At 50.1% G+C, this 19,388-nt stretch overlaps 1 protein-coding gene across 3 annotated transcripts in view; it reads left to right on the top strand.

The window, feature by feature from the left end:
* The window catches only part of PYY (peptide YY), a 57,587-nt gene that overhangs the window by 11,179 nt on the left and 27,020 nt on the right, over positions 1 to 19,388 (top strand). The gene's annotated exons all lie outside the window — the stretch shown is intronic.

Genomic DNA, 19,388 nt, shown 5'->3' with positions numbered 1-19,388 from the left:
GGAGCGTCTGGCACTGAGGGGCTCTTAACTTGCCGTTGGGCGGGGCTGGACCTGGTAGGGCGGGGTCCGGACAGGGGACTAGGAGTCTCCTCTGGTTGCGTTTGAGGAGGGTCAGGCCATGGGTCAGGGGGCGGGGCCACTAGGCTCCCCCGCCCCTGGAGGAACTGAACCCACTATCGGTCATGGGGCCGAGACTAAATGTGGCAGGTTGTCTTTAATCTGCTGCCAAGGTAGGTTCCAGGGGCGGCTTTGGGAGTCTGCAGGGCCTTGGATGATTGGCATTCTGACCCGAGAATAAGGGACTGCAGGTGGCTTTGAGCACAGGGCTCGGCAGGGGTCTGGAAGGAGGGAGCTGGAAAGAGTAGAAGGGGGACAGTGGGACGGCGGGGGGCGGGTGGTGCTGGCCTTGTCTGTCCTGTTAGCTGAGCTCAAAGAAGATCCTCATGAATGACCATGAGGTTACCAGGGTTTGCCAAACTCCAGTCACTGGGTACCAGCTTGAGGAATTCTATTATATCCTCAAAACACCCCTCAAAACTTATAATACTTTAGTGTTAAAGTATTTTAATAGTGTTAAATTTTTTTTAGTGTTAAAGTTTTTCTTTATCAAATATCATCTCTGGTAAAAATAAAATAAAATGGAATTTTTCATTTTGTTTTTTGAGATAGGGTCTCACTCTGTTGCCCAGGCTGGAGTACAGTGGCACAATCATAGCTTACTGCAGCCTCCACCTCCCAGGTTCAAATGATCCTCCTGCCTCAGCCTCCCGAGTAGCTGGGACCACAAATGCACACCACCATGCCCAGCTAATTAAAAAAATACTTTTTTTTGAAGAGATGGGTTTTCACCATGTTGCCCAGGCTGTTCTCGAACTCCTGAGCTCAAGCAGTCCTCCCACTTCTGCCTCCCAAGGTGCTGGGATTACAGGTGTGAGCCACCTCACTCAACCTCTTTAACCTTTTTAAACTTAAAATTTATCCATATTAGGTCTGTAACTAGGCCAGTATCACTTGCCATAAGCAGAATGCCTTAAGAATCAAGTGAGGAGGTGGGTGGGTCATTTGAGGTCAGAAGTTCAAGACCATCCTGGCCAACATGGTGAAACCCCATCTCTACTAAAAATACAAAAATTAGCCGGGCAGTAGTGACATGTGCCTGTAATCCCAGCTACTCAGGAGGCTAAGGCCAGAGAATCATTTGAGCCTGGGAGGAGGAGATTGCGGTGAACTGAGATTGTGCCACTGTACTCCAGTCTGGGTGACAGAGTGAGACCCTGTCTCAAAAAAAAAAAAAAAAGAAAGAAAAGAAAGAAAAAGAATCAAGTGAGAGGAAAACAATGTTATTACATTCCATTACATTGCAGCTGCATAGCTTGCCTGCTTTCTTGGTAACATGGAAGGTTAGCAGGTGCCATGTGTTAAAGATACCTAGCACCAAGCAGAGCCTTCCTTGTGGTAGAGGAATAGCTAACACATGTCAAACGCCAGGCACTATGCAAAGCACTTCACAAATAGTCATTCATTTAATCCTCTCAATGACTCCAGGATAGCTATTATCATTATTCCCATTTTACAGATGAGAAAATAGAGGTACAGAAATATGTGAGGGTCAGGGTCACTCAGCTCACAAGCTGTGGAGCTGGTCTAGGAAGCAGTTCTGCTCCAGATCCATGCTCTTAAGCAAATTTTGGAAAGGACTTGAAAGGCTTGAAAACTTTCACAGGATATGATTCAATGTTACTTCATACTGTGTCTGTGTGCTGGGCACCGTCAGCTGCGCACATCCTGCCCTTGGGTACACTCTGATCCAGTTGAACCCTCTGTTGTTATAGAGGGCGAAAGAGGACCCTCTGTTGTTGTAGAGGGGAGGTGACCTGGCCAAGGTCACACAACTTGTCAGTGGCATGGCCAGACCCTAAGCACCCTCAGTTCCCAGCCCTGCTCCTCCCTGCTTCCTTGCACGTGGTTTTGTCTCCCCATGCTGGAGTCCTGACACCTGGGGCTCTGCCTTTTGGAGAGCAGGGCTTGGGCTGCTTCCCTCCTGAGGATTCTCCAGGGGAGGCTGAGTGGGTGCGCTCATCTGTTTCTGGGATCTTCCCCGAGTCCCCATCCCCTGCCCCGCCCCTCCACATACTGTCCCAGGTGGGAGACTCTGTAGTGGAAGGAGGGGCTGACATAGGACCTCCTCATTGAGTTCTTCGTTTTCCCACTTAGAAATCTTGGGTTCCAAGGCAAAGCGTGAAGCAATGGCGTGGAAGGGCTGCACCCCCTACCTGGTGGGGCCACCTCCAGGGCCTTCTTTCTCTTTTCTCTTTACTCTCAGGCCCCGCCACACACACACTTCTCAGAATCCACTGGAGGAGGAGGTCTTAGCCTCCAGGGGCATAATAGTTCCTCTCCAAACTCCTCCAACCCAAATGTGCTTCCCTTTCCCTAGGCTGCAAGGCCAGCTCTTCATCACAGCAGGCCACCCCCGCTGACCCCTCTCCACTCAGAATTCCTCCTTCTTGTCTCTGTACTCTTTGACTCAGACTAGGGCTCCCTGAAGGCAGGACTGGTATCACCCTCAGACTGGGGGCTTCCTAGGGGTCCACCCAATTCAGTCCCTGCTGACTGAATCAGCTCCATTGCCCCTGAGCCTATGAGGTGGACACGGGCTGGGAAGCTGCTTCCCACTCCTTTGGGCTTCATCCCAGAGGGCCGTGTCCCCAGGCGGCCAATGGGGCCCAGAGATACCAGAGTAGATGATTAACTCCAGGCCCATTGACCCTGGGGCCACTCTGTCCCCTCCACCTCTCCTCTGGTTGGGGAACTGGCCCTGCTTTCTGGAGGAGAAGAGTGTAAGCATCTGGGGTCAGCACTCCTACCCAGCCCCACCCCTCTGAGTTGAAGGCCTACAGGACCATTGTTGATGTGTGGGTCCAGCTCACATTTTTCTTCCTCTAAAGCTGGGTGTTATTTTGTTAGAGCAGAGCCTGTTGTCATTGTGCCCAGGTTCAGGGCCCCAGCTTCTCACCAGGCTTGGGTCTTGGAGATCCTGAGAGCAGAGACACAACTTCTACCCGGAAGGGCCCTGAGCACAGGAGCCAGGTTTAAGCCCAAGGCTTTCCCTCCCGATACAGCCCTTCTTGGCCGCGACTCAGCCCAGCAGGGCGTGAATGTGACAGGAATCGGTCAGGGTAAGGGGCTGGGGTTGACATTTGACAGTACCATATCACAGCTCCTGAGGGGAGGCATACACACAAATATGCACAGTACACAAATATAGAGCCCCAGAGCATTGAGATGCAAACAGATAAACAGTGTGTAGACACACAGGTGTACAGAGACACAGTACACAAACTTGGAGACCCACGCCAGCCACAGTCACACGGACACTCATCTGCATGTAGAGAGATGCCTCCGTATACCATACAGTGTACTGAGGTACACAGATCCACCCACACATGTTTGGATACGGAATTGTGCACTCACATAGGCCGGGCGTGGTGGTTCATGCCTGTAATCCCAGCACTTTGGGAGGCCGAGGCGGGCGGATCACTTGAGGTCAGGAGTTTGAGACCAGCCTGGCCAACATAGCGAAGTCCTGTCTCTGCTAAAAAAAATTACAAAAATTAGCCAGGTATGGTGGCTGGCACCTTTAATCCCAGCTACTTGGGAGACTGAACCTGGGAGGTGGAGGTTGCAGTGAGCCAAGATCGCGCCACTGCACTCCAGCCTGGGTGACAGAGCAAGACTCAGTCTCAGAAAAAAAAAAAAGTGCACACTTAGAGAGGCATTCTCAGGCATTCTTAGTGACTGTGTCATATAGGAATACATGGACATAGACGTGGAAAGACACCAAGAACACACAAAAACACACCCAGCTGTGGCCATTGACAGATACAGGACACTTTGACACACCCAGGGTGGCACAGACCTCCTGACAGTGCCATCTGCCCTTATCTACAAAGGCACACAGATACACCCTGGCCCAACCAAAGGCAGATGCAGGGCAGTCCTCTGGCTTTGTCACACTCATGTGACAGAAATCTTGATCAAATCCGCCTTCCATCTATCCTGTGCCTGCACCACACAGCTGAACATGTGTGATGGCTAGAGAAAGACATACAACCTCGACACCTGGTCTCAATTTAAATTTACAACCACAAGCTGCACGTGTAGTCCCAGCTACTCAGGAGGTGGAGGTGGGAGGATTGCTTGAGCCTGGGAGGTTGAGGCTGCAGTAGCTATGACCACGCCACTGCACTCCAGCCTGGGCAACAGAGTGAGGCCTTGGCTGTTCTTTTGTGTGTGTGTGTCTCAAAAAAAAAAAAAGAAAAGAAAAGGGAAGCTCTCGGAAAACATAGGTGCCCATGTCTCTGCTCTCCACCTGTTAGTGTAGATGGACAGCCCAGGTGTCATCTAAAGCTAGTTCCTGCCCTGGTGCACAGGCCCCATCCCTTCCGTCCTCCTGAGCATTGCTCCAGGAAGTCTTCCCTCTGCTGCTCCATCATCAAAATTCCTACCAGCATATAAACAGTTATTTTCCATCTTAACAAAACTTCGTTTCTTTCTTTCTTTTTTTTTTTTTTTGAGACGAAGTTTCACTCTTGTTGCCCAAGCTGGAGTGCAATGGCACGATCTCAGCTCACTGCAACCTCTGCCTCCTGGGTTCGAGCAATTCTTCTGCCTCATCTGCCTGAGTAGCTGGGATTACAGGTGTGTGCCACCATGCCTGGCTATTTTTTTGTATTTTTAGTAGAAACGGGGTTTCACCATGTTAGCCAGGCTGGTCTTGAACTCCTGACCTCAGGTGATCTGCCCACCTCAACCTCCCAGAGTGCTGGGATTACAGGCGTGAGCCACTGTGCCCCGCCCCTAACAAAACTTCTGATTTCACCTCCCCTGCCACCCCTCAACTCCACTCTGGGATCAACTAACTGTTGCCCCAGGTCTTTGCTCCTTTTACCTTCAAAATTCCTGGAAAAAGTGAACAAAGTTGCCGTCTCCAGGTCGTCCCTCTCGTTCTCCCTTAGGTGCAATCCACTTAGGCTATCTCCCCCACCCCTACCAGGGTCACTGTCAAGGTCACCGGTGACCACTGTATTGCTAAATCTAAGGGTCAATTCTCAGCCCTCCTCCCCCTAAGCCTATTGGCCACCTTTGCCTCCCTCCCTTCTCCTCCATACCCCCTTCGCTTGGCTTCAGGCTGCTCCTCCTCACACTCCCTTCCCAGTCCTCCTCTTTCTCCTACTCTCTTCCTGATGGAGAAGAACCACAGGGCTCAGGCCTTGGTCCTTTTCTCTACTTTCTTTCTCTCGGGATCCTGTGTAGTTTCATGACTTAAATACCATCTCTAAGCTGATGACTGTCATGTTTTTAATTTCAGCCCAGACCATTCTTCTGAACTGCAGATCTGTGTCTCTACCTACTCGACCCCTTGGACCTAATATAATAGACATGTAGTAGGCATCTCACATTCCAGGCATCTAAATCAGAGTGCTATTCCCCCATGCTGCGGCCAAATCTGCTTTACTCACATCTTCCCATCTCAGTTGATGGCAACTCAGTTTCCTGTTTTCTCAGAGCCAAAAATCTATGATCAGTTGGGCGTGGTGACTCATGCCTGTAATCCTGGCTACTCGGGAGGCTGAGGTAGGAGGATCTCTTGAGCCAGGGAGATTGAGGCTGCCGTGAGCTATGAATGCACACTGTACTGCAGCCTGGACAACACAGTGAAACCCTGTTTCTTTTTTTTTCTTTTCTTTTTTTTTTTTTTTTTTTTTTGAGACAGAGTCTCACTCTGTCACTCAGACTGGAGTGCAGTGGCTTGATCTTAGCTCAATGCAACCTCTGCCTCCCAGGTTCAAGCAGTTCTCCTGCCTCAACCTCCCAAGTAGCTGGGACTACAGGTGCATGCTGCCATGCCCGGCTAATTTTTTGCATTTTAGTAGACAGTGTTTCACCGTGTTGCCCAGGCTGGTCTTGAACTCCTGAGCTCATGAAATCTGCCCGTCTCGGCCTCCCAAAGTGCTAGGATTACAAGTGTGAGCCACCACGCCTGGCCGAAATGCTGTTTCTTTAAAAAAAAAAAAAAAACATTTTCCAGGTACAGTGGCTCACGCCTGCAATCCCAGCACTTCGGGAGGCAGAGGCAGACGGATCACGAAGTCAGGAGATGGAGACCATCCTGGCTAACATGGTGAAACCCTGTCTCTATTAAAAATACAAAAAATTAGCCAGGCGTGGTGGCAGGTGCCTGTAGTCCCAGCTACTTGGGAGGCTGAGGCAAGAGAATGGCAGGAACCCGGGAGGCGGAGCTTGCAGTGAACTGAAATCTCGCCACTGCACTCCAGCCTGGGTGACAGAGCGAGACTCCGTCTCAAAAACAAACAAACAAACAACAACAACAGAAAACATCTATGGGTTCAGGGTGGTGCCTCATGCTTGTAATCTCAACGCTTTGGGAGGCCAGGCGGGTGGATCACAATGTCAGGAGTTCTAGACCAGCCTGGCCAATATGGTGAAATCCTGTCTCTACGAAAAATACAAAAAAGTTAGCCGTGCATGGTGGTGCATGCCTGTAATCCCAGCTACTCAGGAGGCTGAGGCAGGAGAATTGCTTGAACCTGGGAGGCAGAGGTTGCAGTGAGTCGAGATCGTGACACCACACTCCAGCCTGGTGACAGAGACAGACTCCGTCTCAAAACAAAAAACAAAAAACAAAAACACAACCAAACAACAACAACAACAAAAACCCCAAAAAACAAACCATAAAAAATTAGGCTACGTGCAGTGGCTCATACCTGTAATCCCAGCACTTTGGGAGGCTGAGGCAGGCACATTGCTTGAGCTCAGGAATTTGAGACCAGCCTGGGCAACATGGCAAAACCTTGTCTCTATAAAAAAAATACAAAAATTAGCTGGGCATGGTGGTGTGCGCCTGTAGTTCCAGCTACTTGGGTGACTGAGGTGGGAGGATGGCCTAAGCCCAGGAGGTGGAGGTTGCAGTGAGCTGAGATTGCACCACTGCACTCCAGCTTGGGCAACAGAGCAAGACCCTGTCTCAAAACAAACAAACAAATAGACAAACAAACCAATAAAAACAAACAAAAAAAACAGCATAAAGTAAAAATAAGAAATAAAAAAATTAGCCAGGTCTGGTGGTAGACACCTGTGGTCCCAGCTGCTTGGGAGGTTGAGGTAGGAGGATCACCTGAACCCAGGAGGTAGAGGTTGCAATGGGCTGAGATTACTCCACTGCACTCCAGCCTGGGTGACAGAGTGAGACCCTGTCTCACAAAAAGAAAAAAAATTACCCTAAAACCTCATGACTTGAAAGAACCATTTTATTTGCTCATGGATGCTGTCCATGAGGAATTCAGGAAGGGCTTACCTGGTGGTTCTAGTTCAGAGTTTCTCGTGTGGTTGCACTCAGATGGTGACTGGAGCTGGGACAGCAAAGGTGGGGCCTGGGGCAGCTGGGGGCTGGACAAGCATCTCTCTCTCCACGTAGTCTGAGAGTGGTCTCTCTGGGCAGGCTGATTTGGAGCAGCCTCAGGGCAATCGGGCTGCTTAAAGGGCAGCTGGAGGCTTCAAGCCCACGTGGTCCAGCAGAAAAGGTGGCTGCTGCATTGTCTTTTATAGTCCAACCTTAGCCGTCCTGTAGCGTTACTTCTGCCCCATCCTATTGGTTATAAGTGTGTCATGAGCCCACCAGACTCAAGGGAAGGGGTCATGGGCTGCATTTCATATATATATAATATATATATACACACACACACACATTTTTTCTTTCATACACACACACACACACACACACACACACACACACACACACACACTTTTTTCTTTTGTTTTTTTTGTAGAGACAGGGTTTTGCTGTGTTGCCCAGGCTGGTTTTGAACTCCTGAGCTCAAGCGATACAACTGCCTTGGCCTCCCAAAGTGCTGGGATTACAGGCGTGAGCCACCGTTGCAGCCTGCATTTCTTTTCTTTTCGTTCTTTTTTTTTTTTTTCATTGCGATGGAGTCTCACTCTGTCACCCAGGCTGGAGTGTAGTGACTGGATCTCAGCTCACTGCAACCTCCCGGGTTCAAGCGATCCTCTTGCCTCAGCCTCCCAAGTAGCTGGTACTACAGGCGCCTGCCACCACACTCAGCTAATTTTCACATTTTTAGTAGAGACGGGGTTTCACCATGTTGGCCAGGCTGGTCTCGAACTCCTGGCCTCAGGTAATCCACCTGCCTCGGCCTCCGCAAAATGCTGGGATTACAGGTGTGAGCCACTGCACCCAGCCTGGTTTTTTGTTTTTAAAACATAGTTGTTTATAGTGCATCTTCCTCACTCCTGGCCCCCACTAGAATATGGCGGCACCCCACAAGGGTAGACATCATTATTCTGCTCATTGATCTATCTCAAACTTCTAGAATAGTGCCTGGCATACAAGAGACACTGAAAAAATATTTATTGAATGAATAGAGAGAACAGAGGGCTGGGTGCAGTGGCTCATGCCTGTAATTCCAGCACAGGAGGCTGAGGCGGGAGGACAGCTTGAGCCTAGAAGTTCGAGACCAGCCTGCTTAACAAAGGGAGACCCTGTGTCTACCGAAAAAAAAAAAAAATAGTGGGCATAGTGGTGTGCGCCTGTAGTCCCAGCTACTCAGGAGGCTGAGGTGAGAGGATCGCTTGAGCCTAAGAGGTCAAGATTGCAGTGAGCCATGATTGCACCACTGAACTCCGGCCTGGGGGTACAGAGCAAGACCCTGTTCCAAAAAAAAAAAAAAAAATTTCAGTTCCAAGTAGTCCATGAGCTTCTTGTCCAGCAGGGGGCTTTCTATTCTCTGCCACTTTCTCTCTGGCCTCCCTGGGGGTTAGTTCTAGCCTGGCCAACACAGCGAAATCCCCTCACTACCAAAAATGCAAAAAAATTAGCCAGGTGTGGTGGTGTGCACCTGTGTCCCAGCTACTCGGAAGGCTGAGGTGGGAGGATTGCTTTAGCCTAGAAGGCAGAGGTTGCAGTGAGCCGAGATCACACCACTGCACTCCAGCCTGGGTGATGGGAGTGAGACCCTGTCTAAAAGAAAAAGGTTCACAATGGAGGAGAGGTAGGAGTAGGAGGTAGGAGTCCTACCAGGAGACACTCAGAATCCATGAGTGCAGGTGGTTCAAGAAGAGTGGGGCAACCCCCATCCCCCACCCGTATAAATGTCTCAGGCACAGAGAAGGCCATCAGCTTCACTCATCAGTGACTTCTCCATTTGGGTGGGGTGGTGGAGGTAGGGTGTGGGTTCCAGATGGCAGAGAGAGGGAAGGGGCCTGGGATGAGACCATAGCAGGGACCTCCTGGAGAAATTCTGGCTGGAGAAGAAAGCAAAGTGTGGGCCATGGCGTTACGTGGGAGCTGGTTAGAAACGCAGGATCTGGGGCCTACGCTAAGCCTACAGAATCAGAATCCACATTTTAATGAGATCCCTAGGGTATATGCGATACAGTCTGAGGAGTTGTGGGGCAGAGAAGGGCGCTGGTTGCTAGAGACGGGGAAGGCTTTCCATATGGAAATGCTGGCCTGGTGAGCTGGAGGCAGAGGGAGCAAGGGGTGGGGGCGGGGGGGCACTGAAAATCCCGGGGCGGAGCTGCGAATTGAGGAGTGTTGTGTGTGAATGTTTATGGCTGTGCGGGGCTGGGGTGTATGGAGCTCCCAGTGATGATAATGTAGTGGCAGTTGGTGTTTCCATGTCCCATGACTGAAGTCTTCCGGAGGGGTATCCGCCTGTGTGTTCCCTGGAGGAGGGAGGAGTGTGTAGAGGTGTCGCATGTCTGTGCATGTGTGAGTGAGGTGTGGGGTAGAGTTCTTGTGTGTCTTTGGTATTTTTGTGTTAAAAATGGTCAACTCGGCTGGGTGTGTTGGCTTACACCTGTAATCCCAGCATTTGGGGAGGCTGAGGTGGGAGGATCGCTTGAGTCCAAGAGTTTGAGACCAGTCTGGGTAACATAGAGAGACCTCATCTCTACAAAAAATTTAAAAATTCCCTGGGCTTGGTGATGCACGCCTGTGGCTTGAGCTTCTCAGAAGGCTGAGGTGGGAGGATCGCTTGAGCCTGGGAAACGGAGGCTGCAATGAGCCATGAGGGGGCCACTGCACTCTAGCCTGGGTTAGGGAGGGAGATCCTGTCTCAAAAAACAGAACAGTCCAGGCCCGGTAGCTCACGCCTGTGATCCCAGGGCTTTGGGAGGCCGAAGCCGGTGGATCACTTGAGTTCAGGAGTTCGAGACCAGCCTGGCCAACATGGCAAAACCCCGTCTCTGCAAAAATATACAAAAAATTAGCTGGGTGTGGTGGCGCACGCCAGTAGTCCCAGCTACTCGGGAGGCTGAGGCGGGAGAATCGCTTGAACTCGGCAGGCGGAGGTTGCAGTGAGCCGAGATCACCTCCAGACTGGGTGACAGAGCGAGACTCTGTCTCAAACATAAAACAAAACGAAACAACAAAAACGGTTAACTAATGTAAATTTCATAGGGTTCTACTTAATATTTGCCTGTCCCAAGGTAAAGTTAATGTGTGGATAGGAGATTGTGGGGTATCGGGGTTCAGGAAAATGTACTAAGGATGAATATTGAGCCTCCTGGACTCAGAACTTAGTGCGCAGGTCCATCCGCCAAAATACCCCCGGGGTCCTCAGTGGATAGAGGACTCGGATTCCACTTTGCGCCCCAGGTTGTAATGACAAACAATTGCCACCAAGGGGCGATGCCGGCCCGGCCACGCGATGAGAAGTCCCGGGTAGTCCCAGGTTGTCCCGGACTGGCCGCGTGGGGTCCGCCTGCCCTGCGGGGACCCGCGGAGAGAAGGGATCTTCCCGCGGGGCTAGTGGGAACCGCCCCGGGGTGGCTAGGCTGGGGTGACTCCTGGTCCCCTCGTGCTCAGGCTTACCGCCTTTCCCCCGGGGCCCTGGCCACCCCCGGCCCCAGCCAGCGCCCTCCCGTTCGTTGGGCCCAGGCAGGGCTCTGTCTTGGATCCCGAGACCCCAACCCTCTTCCGGGAAAACGCAGCTCGTGAGTAGGGGAGTGAGGGTGCAGCCTAACGGGGGAGTCGGGGCAAAGGCGTTGAGAGGAGCAGGAGGTTTTATTTGGGACGAAGGTGGGGAGTTCTCCCCTCAGGCTGAGCCATGGGGGAGGGGGCTCAGGCATTCCCGGGCGGGACACGTTAATGGGGCGCCCTTGCCTCACCCTGGATCAGAACGCAAGGTTCGAGTCCCAGCCTCACACTAGATTCGGCCTGACTTTGTGCAGGACTTTTACTCCCACTCTGGGCATCTTCCGTCTTCTCAGTAGAGAGAAAGCTGCTCTCCCTACCTTACACGGTGGCTGCGGCTCAAATAGAGAAACCCAGGAAAGTGGCAATGCTCGCTGACTTGACTGTTACTGTGAGTGGGGCAGGGGAAGGGTAAAGCTGACGGTAGCTTGAGGCCAGGGGTGGGGTGTAGGTTTAGGAGACCTGGGGAGCGGTGCAGGATTTTGAGGAAGGGAGTGCCTTGATTTCAGTTGAGCAGCTGGGAGGTAAGAACAGCTCCCAGGCAGAGAGAGAGGGGGGGCCTGGCAGTGGGAACAGACAGAGGGGGCTGATGCTTACAGCAGAGTATACTTATTATTTTTTTTTATACATTTTTTTTTCCAGGCTGGGTGTAGTGGCTCATGCCTGTAATCCCAGCACTTTGGGAGGCTGAGGCAGGAGGATTGCTTGAGCCCAGGAGTCTGAGACAAGCCCGGGTAATGTAGGGAGACCTCATCTCTACAAGTAGTTTAAAAATTAGCCAGGTCTGTGACGCATGCCTGTAGTCCCAGCTACTGGGCAGGCTGAGGTGGGAGGATCACTTGAATCCAGGTGGTGGCGGCTGCAGTGACCAGAGATTGTGCCACTTCACCCCAGCCTGGGCAACAGAGCAGGACCCTGTCTCAAAATAATAATAATAATTAATAAATAACTTCAAAAAATAAAAGTAATTTAGAAAAGTTACCAAAAATGTTGAAAATTGGATAAACAAAACCCACCTGGCCCACAAATACAGCTGCAGTTTGCTTTTGGTCTATTGCTTTTCAAACTCTTTTTACACTTAAAAACATGGCTGTATTATTGTGTATATAGAATTAATTTTTCTGATTTTTCACTTATCAGTATGTCATAGCTTTTTTTTTTTTTTTTTTTTTTTTTTTTTGAGACGGAGTCTCGCTCTGTCGCCCAGGCTGGAGTGCAGTGGCCGGATCTCAGCTCACTGCAAGCTCTGCCTCCCGGGTTTACGCCATTCTCCCGCCTCAGCCTCCCGAGTAGCTGGGACTACAGGCGCCCACCACCTCGCCCGGCTAGTTTTTTGTATTTTTAGTAGAGACGGGGGTCTCACCATGTTAGCCAGGATGGTCTCGATCTCCTGACCTTGTGATCCACCGGTCTCGGCCTCCCAAAGTGCTGGGATTACAGGCTTGAGCCACCGCGCCCGGCTTTTTTTTTTTTTTTTTTAACAGAGCCTCACTCTGTCGCCCAGGCTGCAGTGCAGTGGCATGATCTCAGCTCATTGCAGCCTCTGCCTCCCAGGCTCAAATGATCCTTCCGCCTCAGCCTCCTGAGTAGCTGGGACGACAGGTGTGCACCACTATGCCTGACTAATTTTTTTTTTTTTTTTTTTTTTTTTTAGACAAAGTTTCACTCTGTCCCCCAGGCTGGAGTGCAGTGGTACAATCTTGGCTCACTGCAAGCTCTGCCTTCTGGGTTCACACCATTCTCCTGCCTCAGCTTCTCGAGTAGCTGGGACTACAGGTGCCGCCACCACGCCCAGCTAATTTTTTGTATTTTTAGTAGAGAAGGGGTTTCACCGTGTTAACCAGGTTGGTCTCCATCTCCTGACCTGGTGATCTGCCCGCCTGGGCCTCCCAAAGTGCTGGGATTACAGGCGTGAGCCACTGCACCTGGCCCGTGCCTGGCTACTTTTGTATTTTTTTGTAGAGATAGCGTTTTGTCATGTTGATCAGGCTGGTCTCAAACTCCTGGGCTCAAGCATTCCACCCCCCTTGGCCTCCTGCAGTGCTGGGATTACAGGTGTGCGTCATGGCGCCTGGCCCAGCATTTTTCATATTACTTCTGTACTCATTTCCTAAGGCTACCATAACAAAGCACCACAAATTGGGTGGCTTAAACAACAGAAGTGTGTCCTCTCACTGTCTGGAGTCCGGAAGGCAGACATGCTTCCTCTGAAACCTGTAGGGGCAATCCTCCCCCTATTCTAGCCTGTGTTGTTGCAGGCAGCCGTTGGTTTGTGGCTGCATCACTCCAATCTGCTTCTGTGGTCACATGGCCATCAAGTGATTCTCATGCCTCAGCCCCCCGAGTAGCTGGGATTATAGGCGCCTGCCACCATGCCCGGCTAATTTTGTATTTTTAGTAGAGACAGAGTTTCACCGTGTTGGCCAAGCTGGTCTTGAGCTCCTGACCTCAAGTGATCCATCTGCCTCGGCCTCCCAAAGTTCTGAGATTACAGGCATGAGCCACCGTGCCTGGCCTCAGTTTCCTATTATTGAGCACTTATCATCCTATTTATTTATTTATTTATTTATTTATTTGAGACAGAGTCTCGCTCTGTCAACCAGGCTGGAGTGCAGTGGCCAGATTTCGGCTCACTGCAAGCTCCGCCTCCCGGGTTTACGCCATTCTCCTGCCTCACCCTCCTGAGTAGCTGGGACTACAGGCGCCCACCACCTCGCCCGGCTAGTTTTTTTTTTGCGTTTTTTAGTAGAGACGGGGTTTCACCGTGTTAGCCAAGATGGTCTCTATCTCTTGACCTTGTGATCCCCCCGTCTCGGCCTCCCAAAGTGCTGGGATTACAGGCTTGAGCCACCGTGCCCGGCCATCATCCAATTTATATATGGTTATAAATGATGCTGTAATGAGCACTTTTGTGCGTAAAGCGTTGCCTTATATTGTTGAAACATTTTTTTTTGAAGGATAAATATTCAGAAGAGTATATCTGGTAAAGGTTTACCTTTTTTTTTTGAAACAGGTCCTCACTGTGTCACCCAGGCTAGAGTGTAGTAGCACAATCACAGCTCGCTGCAGCCTCGACCACCAGGCTCAGTGATCCTCCAGCCTCAGCCTCCCGGGTAGCTGGGACTACAGGCATGGGCCACCATGCCCAGCCAATTTTTTGCAGAGATGGAGTTTCACCATGTTGCCCAGGCTGCACAAAATATTTTAATGACATTACTCATTCAGGAAGAGGTATGTTGTGGGGAGAGGAAGCATGGAGAAGCAAAAGGAAGAAAAAAAGCATTTGCTACAGCCCATCAGCCAGAGGCAGCATCCACCAGCCTGACCATATAGTTTTATAAAGACTTACTACCCTTATTTTTTTCTCAGTTGAGATCTTATTTATTTATTTATTTGAGATGGAGTTTCACTCTTGTTGCCAAGGCTGGAGTGCAATGGCAAGATCTCAGCTCGCTGCAACCTCCACCTCCTGGGTTCAAGTGTTTCTCTTGCCTCAGCTTCCCAAGTAGCTGAGATTACAGGTGCCTGCCATAACGCCCAGCTAATTTTTTTGTATTATTAGCAGAGACAGGATTTCACAATGTTGGCCAGGGTGGTCTCGAACTCCTGACCTTAGGTGATCTACCTGCCTCAGCTTCCCAAAGTGCTGGGATTACAGGCGTGAGCCACTGCACCCGGCCTGTTATGTGTTTTTTGTAATTAAAAAAATGCTAGGGCTGGGTGCGGTGGCTCACACTTGTAATCCCAGCACTTTGGGAGGCCGAGGCGGGCAGATCACTTGAGGTCAGGAGTTCAAGACCAGCCTGGCCAACATGGCGAAACCCCATCTCTACTAAAAATACAAACATTAGCTGGTGGTGTGGTGCATGCCTGTAATCCCAGCTACTCCGAAGGCTGAGGTGGGAGAATCGCTTGAACCCAGGAGGTGGAGGTTGCAATGAGCCGAGATAACCAGAAAATATAACATCCACTAAAAAGGAAAAAAGATGGTATTGAGTTCTAGTTTGTGTTAAATATCTCTGTGTGCTGGCCATGGAGATGATCGAAACAATAAAATGTCAAAAAGTGCCCATGGTCCATGGGGATGGAAATATAAAGAAATCATAACACGGTTTCAATTCTGCTCTGAGGGAAGATTGAGTGCCCTGGAGTGCTCGGGGTGGCAGTCAACCCAGGGCAGGTGGAGTGGTCGGGGAAGCTTCCCCGGGGAGCTGAATTGAGGATAAATTAAAGTTAGCCTGGCAAAGCGAGGTGGTCCGATCTGTGATTTCAGTTACGCTTTTATGATATGCACACCGTTTAACGCTTGTGTGGGCAAGGCTGTTGACCTTTCTCTTTGTGATTTCTTCCAGAGCTTTTCCGCTCGTAAAGCTCCCTTTCCACAAGAGGTCTGATGATTCCATTTCTTCCTGTTTTTCCATAGTTCAATTTATTTTTACATTTAACTCTTTAATCTACCTGGAAATCATTTTGATGATTGGCAGTGGGATGAGACCCTGGTGGAAGGATGAAGAGGCAGAAACAGGAGGAAGCATCTTCATTCTGCTGCCCTTCTTCCTGACTTGGTGGCTCTGGGGCTCCCACCAGTCACCTTCTCCCCTCCCTGTGGTCGTTTCAGTGATGGATGAGTGAGAGGGTGTGTGGCTGTGGCCCTGGGTGATTGGAGGCGATGGTCCAGTAGACCATATTGGTCTGAAGTAGGAGGGATGCAGAGCAGACTGCTGAGAGGACTTGCGGCATGGGGACTGGTCAGGATGGATGGAGGCGTATGTCCCATCGCTCTCTGCCCCTCCCTGCTACCCAAGTGCTCACTCTCCATCCTTGACCCCCTTCCTCCCTCCCTGTTGCTAATTTTAGTTCTCTGTTCATCTGTTTGTTTTGGGCTGTGTTCCCTGCTGGACTGTAAGCTCTTAGAGGGCACATGCCATGTCTGTTTTGCTCAGAACAATGGGCACTGGCCTCTTCTCAGTGCCTGGAGCAAGGACTGGCACAGAGGAGGGGCCCAGTGAATGTTGGTTGGATGAACAAAGGGAAGAAATGGCCTCTTCGTACCAGCCCCATAGGGGTGTGGCCTGTAGGAAGCTGGGAAGAGTGGTCATTCTGAACTGTCTGCTCCAAGGCCTGGAGATAGATTGCTGGATGGGGGACTGAGGATTCAGAACCCCCAGTATGGGTCGCCCTCTCAAGGTCTGATCTTTGGGCTGAATTTCATCAGTAGCACGGAGGCTGAGAGGCTGGGAGTCTTCCCTGCCCAGATGCCTTTTGTAGCTGAAGTCCTAGGGCAGGGGCAATGGGCTGGGCCCAAAGGAATAGGGCTGGGGAGACAGGGCTGGAGTCCTGGAGGCGGCTGCTTCTGATGAAGCTTAGTCTCAGGGGCTCAGAAATATGCATTACAGCCAGGAGGAGAAGTAATTAAGTCAGAGAGCAGCGGCGGGGAGGAAGGGAGGCCCCATTTTCTCAGGAGTCTCCAGGTGCAATTAATAAGGGCAAGGGAGGGGAGAGCTCTGCCCAGTCTGGTGATATTGGTAATAGAGACATGCCTTCAGGGCCATGGTCACCACGTCTGTGCTGACCACCAGAGGAGGGGTGGACACAGGGGCCCGAGGAATGTGTTAGCATCTGGCTTTATGAGGCCAGGGCCAGACCAGCCTGAGCTGAGCCCTGGTGTTGCCGTTGACTTGCTGTAGGAACTTGGGCAGGTGGCGTAACCCCTCTGAGCCTCAGTTTCCCTATGAGTAATGTGGAGCTAATAATGTGGACCTCATAGGATTGCTGTGGGATTAAATGTAAAATGCTTAGCAGTGTGCTTATCATGCAACAAACCTGGGATGATAGAGCTGGGATCCCAAAAATAGTTTGTGACAGCTGGTGCTGAGAATCCACGTGTCAGCAGGTATGTGGGCAGAGGGCAGGAACACGCAGGCTGCCCTGATGGTGGCCCCTGGTTTCTGAGTCCTGAGGCAGACAGCAGCCCCAGGAAAGGTATAATGAACCCCTGCTCTGTGTTTTTTCTCCGGTGCCTGTGGTCCTTACACGACCTTGCAAGGCTGTTATTGTTCTTTCCATTTACAGATGAGGAAACCAGGGCTCGGAGAGGCGAAGTGGCTTGCTGAAAATCAGTGGGCTGTAGAGCTGGAATTTCAGTCCAGGCTTGTCTGGTGCCACAATATTCAAACTATCCTTTCCTTTAAGCTACAAGGCTACAGAACCTTGGGGTGCACAGGAAGCCACATGACCCAGTCTTGGGGTGAACCATGGAGAGCAACGAGCACTGACCTCTCAGGCATACCCTATGCCATCTGTCTTGAACATGCATACGGGCACAACGTCTTCAGGAAAGAAAGACCTAGACACTCACCCTCTCTCTTTTTTTTTTTCGGAGACAGAGTCTCACTCTGTTGCTCAGGCTGGAGTGCAGTGGTGGGATCTCAACTCACTGCAACCTCCGCCTCCAGGGTTTAAGCAATTCTCCTGCCTCAGCCTCTTGGGTAGCTGGGATTACAGGTACGCACCACCCCATCCGACTAATTTGGTATTTATAGTAGAGATGCGGTTTCACCATGTTGATCAGGCTAGTCTTGAACTCCTGACCTCAGGTGATCCACCCACCTCGGCCTCCCAAAGTGCTGGGATTACAGGCATGAGCCACTGCCCCTGCCCAACATTTTCATATATAGAATACCCCTACAGACCTCTCTTCCTGTGTGTAGATATATGTTTTACAAAATTGGAATTATTGTATATAGGTGTTTTTGTATTCTGCTTTCCTCCATAAAACCATATTTCATAAATATTTCCATGTCATTTAACATTTTTCCAAAACATGATATTTAATGATTCCATTGGAATATTACACCTCATTTATACTATAATTTTTTCATGGACATTTGGAAATTTGTGCTATTTCCTATTTTGTGTGTGTGCTACTGTTAATCACATTGATGAATAGCCTAGTACTATCTCTGGATATATCCATTGGTTACATTCACAAACATGGAAGCCCTGGATTGAAGGAGAGTACATTTACCCTAACCCAGCCTCCTGTGAGGCCTGTTACAGTCTCACCAGTGAGGGGGTTACTGTGTTGTGAGGGAACTCAGCATGGCCCAGGCAGCCTTGGGCATTGTCATTTAAAAACATCTTTATGACTGTAATCCCAGCACTTTGGGAGGCTGAGGCAGAGGATCTCTCGAGGACAGGAGTTCCAGACCAGCCTGGTCTGTGAGTATAGTGAGACCCCGTATCGATAAAAATCAAAAAATAGCTGGGTGTGATGGTGTGCACCTGTAGTCCCAGCTACTCAGGAGGCTGAGGTGGGAGGATTGCTTGAGCCTGGGAAATTGAGGTTGTAATGAGCTACGATCACACCACTGCACTTCAGTTTAGGCGACAGAGCAAGATCTTGTTTCATTTATTTATAAATAAAAAATAAAAATAAATGGGAGTCTCTGTCATTTTCTTATTGTTTGTAGGTACTCTTCATATATTCCAGATCTTAGTGCTTCTTTGGTTGTATATGTTGTGAATATGTTTTCTTAATTTTGAGAGTTGCCTTTTAATTTAGTTTTTTATTATATAGATAAGTATTACATTTTAATGTCATCAAATTTATAAACCTTTTCTTTATATTGCCTTTGTTTGTTTGTATATTTAGAAGAGCCTTTCCTTTTTCACTATAAAAGTCACATAACAACTTTTCTACAACTTTAGAAGAGAAACAAAGTCATGCCCAGTTCCATGATCTCATGCAACCAGGCAGGATTTAATTAAGAGCAAAATCGAGATTTAATCAGCTGCTCAAGCCCTGGTGTAGATTTAGATGATCAATTTCAATAACCTCAGAGCTGACTGGTGCCCGACACCCAGATGCAGTGGGCAGGGCATGGATGTGGCAGTGCAGAGGACTGCCTGGCATGGGCCTTCCAGGCTGAGCCCCTTTCTTCACCTGTAAAGGAGCAGATCGGACTAACATGCTGGTGTCTTAGGAGGCAAGTGCAGACTCTGGGTTCAGACAGAGCCAGGTTCAAATCCCTACCCGGCCGCTGGCCAGCTGCAAGCCCTAAGATTTTCAGCCTCTCTAAGTAAGCGTTTCCACCTCTGCGAAATGGGGGAAACAGTGCGTCCCTCACGGAATAGTTGGGAAAATGAAATCAGATGGCAGTCATGCTTCTCAGGCAGGCCCGCGACCCAGTTCAGTTAGATATTATTATAATTAGTGGTTATTATGGGTGGTGTTGATGGTAGCTGTGTTTAGGAATTCCCGACGAGCCTCCTGCTCCTACCCGCTGTGAATCCAGGTCAAGAGGTGGGGCCCTGGCTGTGTAGAGGGCCACAAGGGAAAGGAGGCCAGGACCGACAGGGCACCGGGGTC

This window comes from Macaca fascicularis, chromosome 16, assembly GCF_037993035.2.
Source record: "Macaca fascicularis isolate 582-1 chromosome 16, T2T-MFA8v1.1".
Classification (NCBI taxonomy): domain Eukaryota; kingdom Metazoa; phylum Chordata; class Mammalia; order Primates; family Cercopithecidae; genus Macaca; species Macaca fascicularis.
This window is presented reverse-complemented; position numbering and strand designations above follow the sequence as displayed.